Consider the following 7,213-nt stretch of genomic DNA (forward strand, 5'->3'; position numbering starts at 1 on the left):
GAACTTGTCGCTGATGGGAGTGACCTCCCCATCCTTCTAGCGAGGCATCAGTGTGGATGGTGACCGACAGAGGTGGTGGTTGAAGAGGAACTGATCTTTTCAGATTCTTTGCCTCCGACCATGGCTTGAGGAGTGAACAAAGCCTGGTTGGTAGAGGTCTCTTGAGATCTCTTTGAGCAATGGATGCGTTTCTTCTCCAGACTCCCGATGCATCTTTTAGCTGTGTTCGTAGCACTGGGTCTGTCACTGAGGCAAACTGGAGAGAGCCGAGCACTCGTTCCTGTTGGCGTCCACTATTTCTTTCCTTTTCTTCGGAGGGATGGAAAGACGGTGTGACTGAAGGTTCCAATGGATTCCTAGCCATTGAAACTTCTGAGCTGGAGACAGTCGAGACTTTTTGGCGTTGATTTTGAAACCCAGATGTTCCAGGAACTGGGTCACCTTTCTGCAAGCACGCGAGCATTCTTCTGAGGATGCCGCCCAAACCAGCCAATCGTCTAGGTAAGCCATCACCTGGACGCCTTGAAGGCGTACCTGTTGGACGATTGTGTCTGCGAGCTTTGTGAAGATTCTTGGAGCCTGGTGATTCATTGGAATGTGCCAGTAGGCGTCCGCCAGGTCTATTGAGACCGTGTAAGCCTTGTGAGGTAGTAATGCTCTTATATGTTGAAGAGTCAGCATCTTGAATTTGTTGTTCGCTATGAACTTGTTGAGAGGGGACAAGTCCAGAATGACTCTGAGTTTGTCTGAGTCTTTCTTGGGAACACAGAATAGTCTTCCTTGGAACCTGGTGGACTTTACCCTCTTGATCACCTTCTTGTTCATGAGTTCTAGGACATATTCTTCCAGGACGGGGGTGGAGTGTTGGAAGAATTGTTGGAAGGTTGGAGGTAGTGTTACCCAGCTCCACCCTAGTCCCTTCTTGATGATGCTGTGGGCCCAAGGATCGAAGGTCCAACGATCCTGGAAGTGGCGGAGTCTTCCTCCCACCGGAAGCACTTCATTTCTTCTGGTTTCCCGAGGATTTGCCACCTCGGCCGCCTGCTCCCCTTCCTCCTCTCCCTCTAGATGGACGTCGAGAGGAATCTTTGCCGGAACCTCTACCTCTGGGGCGAAAGATAGTGGATTGCCTTTCATAGGCTGGTGTAAAGACTGGTGACTGAACCACCACCGGCTGAGGGACCAACTGAAAGGTCTGTTGTGGCTGAGCCACCAACTGGGGAGTAGCGGGTGCCGGAAACTGGCGTTTAGCCTGACGCTGCTGGGGTCGGGGCTTGTTGGACTTCTTCTTAGGTTGGGAGCCATCATCCTGAGAAGATTTCCTCTTTCGGGACATGCCCCACTTGTTGAGAAGGTTCCAGTTCTCAGTGGCGGCTCTGTCCACAATCTCTTTCACCAGGTCGACAGGAAAGAGATATTTGCCCCAGATGTTGGAGGAAATCAGTTCCCGGGGTTCGTGTTTGATGGTGGCATCCACAAACACGAATTCTCTACAGCTCTCCGGGCCTTGATGAAGCTATATAAGTCCTTCAGCAAGGTGGCAAGGTGGGTCTTTGCAAGAACCATGTAGAAGCCTGGGACCCTAATGTCCCCGGCCATTATCTCAAGTTGTACTTGAAGAGATAGAGAGGCAGCCAGCCTCTCTTTCGTGTCTTGCTCCCGACGCAGAAGGTACTCGGTGAGCTTGGGAAGGTTTTCGTTAAACTGACGTCCCGCGACGTCAGCCTCCAACTTTCCAACCGCAAAGGTTAACTGGATATCCTTCCAGATTTTGTCATCGGGATGGAGGGTGAGGGAGAGAGGCCTACATTCCTCCAATGTAGGGCAGGGTTTTCCTTCCTCCTCCGCCTTCATCACTGCCAGCATGGCCTTTTCGGTGAAAGGAAAGACCATGGTGGGAGGAGCAAGAAAGGACGGGTGTTTCTTGCTTAGGGCCGGCACCTTGGAATTGGTGTAGCCCCTGCTCGAGGCAGTCGGCCAGAAGAGCTTGAGCCTTAGTGTGGTCAAACACTCTGACCTCCTTCGGCTCGGTCTCCTCCTTGGAGACTGGTTCAGATTTGAGACAGACGTAACAGTCCAGGTAGGCTTCGAAGTTAGGCCAGAACTCCACCTCTTCAAGGGGGACGGCGCCTGACTTGGGGTTGATAATGATGCGTCCTCTTGTAATGGGCATGTGTTCAGCATGCCTCCAAGGATTTGTCACCGAGCAGGCAGGAAGATCCTTGACGCTGATCTTCTTTGGCGTTGTCTGTTTCATGCTCATTATCTCCCTCTTAAGGTCCGCATGTCCCTGGCGGAACTTCTCATCCAGGAGTGCTACCAACATTTGGAGGGTATCCTGGGTGCTTACCACTGCCGGTACTGGAGTGGCAGATGTAGAGGGGACTGGTTCCGAAACCACGACGGAAGAAACAGAAAGTGCATGGGCGATCTCGCCCTCGGAGTCAGGAGTCTCCACTTGGTCCTCCTCTTCTTGACCCTCAGCCATCAGGGTCCTTTCGGTATTATCCGACACATCTGATATCTTCTCCACTTCGTCTATGTGACATTCTTGGAGAGCGTCCGAAACATCAGGCTCAACCGTCAGTTGGACGCAGGGGATCTCAGGCTTGGGAATGACAGCATCCGCAGATGCCTTGGAGAAGAGCAAGGCTCTCATCCTTTCAATTGGGAGATAAAGCCCCGTGGTGTTCTTATGGAAACCACGCACCCACTTGCGCAGTTTCTCTCGGGCGATGTCCCTGGCCTCCACTGACGGAGGGTTATCGAACGCCTCATCGAGCAGGTTCTAACACACAGGGCAGACCTGCGGGTCCCAATAGCGAAGATTTCCCTTCGAGATCGAACAGCCGGTGTGGGTTCGGCACGCCGGGTGGCCGTAGAAGTCGGGGCGACGAACGCTACAGAAGGCGTTCTCACACTGTAGGTACTCCTCCTGTAAAAGAAAGAGGCAAATGAGTTTTTGGAAGTCAACTAAATTATGACTTACAGTAATCTTAGATTAGTATCAAGTTATTAAACTTATAAGATTCCTTTTATGTATAAGCTTAGGATAGATAAGCTAGAAAGGAGGTAGGAAAGACACATACTTGTGCATCCCACCCAGCCAATTACCGTGACCCCACACCATAACTAATTCAAGGGGCCTGTCATAAGCCCTAGGAGGAGGAAGAACATCCATGCTGGATGAGCCAAGCTTAGGCTTCCTCTGAGGAATTAGTTACAGTGAGAGGGGGAGCTGAATTCATTCAGTATATAAGAAAAGGAGGGATAATCTAATCCCCTTATTCCGGTTAGGTCCCGGCAAGAGACTGCGCATGGATGCTGGAGAATTTTTACTGTACAACTATACACAATAGTTTTCAGTCTAGGGCATATCTTATACCATAGATGTACTGGCTATTATCCGTAGCTGTACAATAATCACTGCCGGCACTGGGCCGGCAGGGGGAAGGAGTGACTGTCCACTGTATAGCCAAGCTTGAAGGCGCCGACAGCGTGGCGGCATGCCGGAAGCTCGCCTGGCGCCGGCAAATCTCCATCAAGGTGAGACCCTTCCAAGCCATCAATCTATGTGGCAGAGAGAGGGCGGCACCTTAAAGTGATGGCAGATCGCCGGCAAGTCGGCAGCCCCCGGCAGGTGACCGGCAGAGGTATACCTACACTGACATCATTCAATGAGACAGATAGGATACCGAAGACATTGACGGCTGGCGCCGGCAGAGTGGAGGCAGCAGTGGACCGGCACTGAGAGAGAGTGGGATAGGAAAGGAGGAGAGAGAATGAAGGGTAAAATTCGATACCCATCCCCTTCTTCCTCCGGAAAGAGTGTTCAAATGAAAGGGAGAGGGTGGCGATCTTTCATCCAGTGGCAACATAGCCGGCAGTCGGCTATAGTTGTCGGTGGCGGCCCAAGAGAGGACCGAAGAACACTCAAGGATAGTAAGGTCTACCGCCGGCAGACCAAACCGTCAAATGCTATCCCATAGTTCAACTATATGCGAGAAGCGTAGCAGTTCGTACCAACCAACGAAAGGACCAAGCCGAACCCACAACCCGCCGGCTGGCGGTGGAGTTGTAGGACGGCGGATATGGGTGTGATGGCTAGCCAACACAAAAGGGATAGAGGGGAGGGGTAAGGGTCCTGAGAGGGAGTAGGGGGGGGAGGCGTAGCTCCCACCGGCACTCCCAGGAGTGGGGATTCTGTTTAGGGCTAGCCTGTCTAGGTAGGAAGAATCCATTCTCCAGCCTAGGGTAGGTTAGCACAGAGTAGGTAAAGCACTAGTGTCCTGTCCTAAACTATAAAGAAACAGAATCCCTGGACTGCCTAACCTAGGCTAGGTGAGCTAGTGCCCTAGACCAGGAAAGACAAGGGGTAGGACAAGTCGCTAGGCCACAGGGAGGAAGGGTCTTAACCCAACCAAGTGTGGACTAGGGGGAAGGGCAGAGCCCTTCCGCCTTCACCCCCAGCAGGGACCAGAAGGAGAGTACATTCTCCTAATGGGGAGCTGGGGGCCAACAACTGATTCTCTGAGGTTCTGTCCCAAACTCAAAGCGCATGTACTATGGCAAGGAGTGAGGAAAGAACAATCCTAGCCAAACCTTAACCGAAGGCATTTGAGGTAAGGAGGGGTAGGATGTAGCCTAGGCTACCACAGAGGGAGGAGATTACCTTATATAAGGTAACTGGGGAGGTGAGGAAGTATACAAGAGCCCTAGCGTTAGGTTAGGGGCAAGGGAGACGACTACAAGATCATTGAAACCCCTTGTATACTTCCTAGAAGGTGAAAAAACATATGTGCAATCACTGAATCTTATATGTATAAATGCCTATATCTTCATTACGTAATTAAACACTAGGAACACTTATTATATCATGCATGAAAGTAAACAAAAACGCCTAGGCTATCGAGCCTAAGGGTTAGGCTAGTCATAGCATACGAATTCGGCTACCTACACTCGCCGAAAATGAATACTGTCGGCATAATATAACTAATTCCTAGCAATGAACACTAGATAACTACTGTAGTTATTAGTTATAAGACCGGGAAGGTTGCTCTGGCTAACTAAATAAAGCATGCGAGGCGAGCAACAGCGTCGCGACATGACGCCTACGGTCGGGGCACAGCTCCGTCACCAAACACAGATTTTTAAGATAAAAATATGTTACTTTACGGCTGGAGCTTATTTATACAATACAAGAATATGGTAATCAACTTTCCAGAAGATTGCGAAATTGCGAACACTGGGAAAAACACCTAATTAAAGACGCTACGTAAGAAGGAATGAGGAAATGGCGCGCATCGTTGACGTCATTCAAGATGGCGGCCGGATGTTGACATCACCGAGTACCGTAACAGTAACGAAGGAGGAGAGTTTAGTAACGGCTCCTCCCATACTTGCCACACTCCCCCTCGAAGCGTAAACGCTATGTGGGGTGCAGATAGCTATATGGCGTGTCAAGCATATGTCCCCTGTTATCATACGATATCCTAAAGGGAAACCTTATGGGTACTCGTGCCAGAAGTTAGAATTCTGTGAAACCTTTAGTTTAATTCTCTGGGAATATCTACTGTAGTCGAATATACCCTAAGGAAGCTACTGAAGGAACCTTCCATCAGGATGTCATGGCTTGAGCCCAAAAATACATAGAGTATATCTAATTATATATGCATATATATATACATATATATATTTATATACACATATATATATTAATATAAACATATATATTTATATATAATCATATATATATATATATATATATATATATATATATATATATATATACATACACATCAATATATATTTATATATATATGTGTGTGGATATATATATATATATATATATATATATATATATATATATATATATATTTATATATATATATATATATATATATATATATATATATATATATTTATTTATTTATTTATATATATGCATATATATATATGTATTATATATATAAATATATAAATGTATATATAATATATATATATATATATATATATATATATATATATATATATATATGATATTTACATTGATTGAAATCATGTGTGTGTGCTTGTGAGATATATATATATATATATATATATATATATATATATATATATATATATATATATATATATATATATATATATATATATTTATATATACATATACTGTTTATATCTATATAAACATATATATATTTATATATACATATATATATTTATATATACATATATATATTTATATATACATATACTGTATATATTTATATATACATATACATATTTATATATACATATACATATTTATATATACATATACATATTTATATATACATATACATATATATATATATATATATATATATATATATATATATATATATTCATATATACATATATATATTATAAAATTAAATATATATACATATATATATTATAAATATAAATATATATATATATATATATATATATATATATATATATATATATACTGTATATACATATATATATTATATACACACAACGGATTTTGAGCGAAGCGAAAAATCTATTTTTGGGTGAGATAGCCATGTCGTCCTGATAGAAGGTTCCTTCAGTAGCTTCCTAGGGTATATTTAACTACAGTGGATATTCCCAGAGAATTAAACTAAAGGTTATCACAGAATTCTAACTTCTGGTGCGAGTACCGTAAAGGTTTCCCTCTAGGATATCGTATATCAACAGGGGACGCATGTATTAACACGCCACATAGCTATTTGCACCCCATACAGAGTTAACACTTCGATATGGAAAGGTGGCTGAGTAACTGAGGAGCCGTTCCAAAGTTACTCTCATCCGTGGCTACTTTTGGTACTCGAGACGTAAACAAACGTGCGCCATTGCTAAATGACGTCACGTCCGTCCTCATCCTGAGCTCAGCTTCTACCAATCTCCGCGATACAGTAGGTCAGGGAGGGGCCATAAAGGCTGAACTAGAATAGACGGGAGGGTCCATCAGGACGACATGGCTATCTCACCCAAAAATAGATTTTTCGCTTCGCTCAAAATCCGTTTTTTGGGCTCGAGCCATGTCGTCCTGATGGAAGTGTACCAGAGAATTAATGTATCGTGGATTTTTTCCCCTTTAATCCAAGTGCCAAGGGCTTCGAACAGTATTATAGTACATGTCCTTACCAAAGATTCTATGATGAACTGGCTTCCTGCTCCCCTG

Source organism: Palaemon carinicauda, chromosome 19 (assembly GCF_036898095.1).
Source record: "Palaemon carinicauda isolate YSFRI2023 chromosome 19, ASM3689809v2, whole genome shotgun sequence".
NCBI lineage: Eukaryota > Metazoa > Arthropoda > Malacostraca > Decapoda > Palaemonidae > Palaemon > Palaemon carinicauda.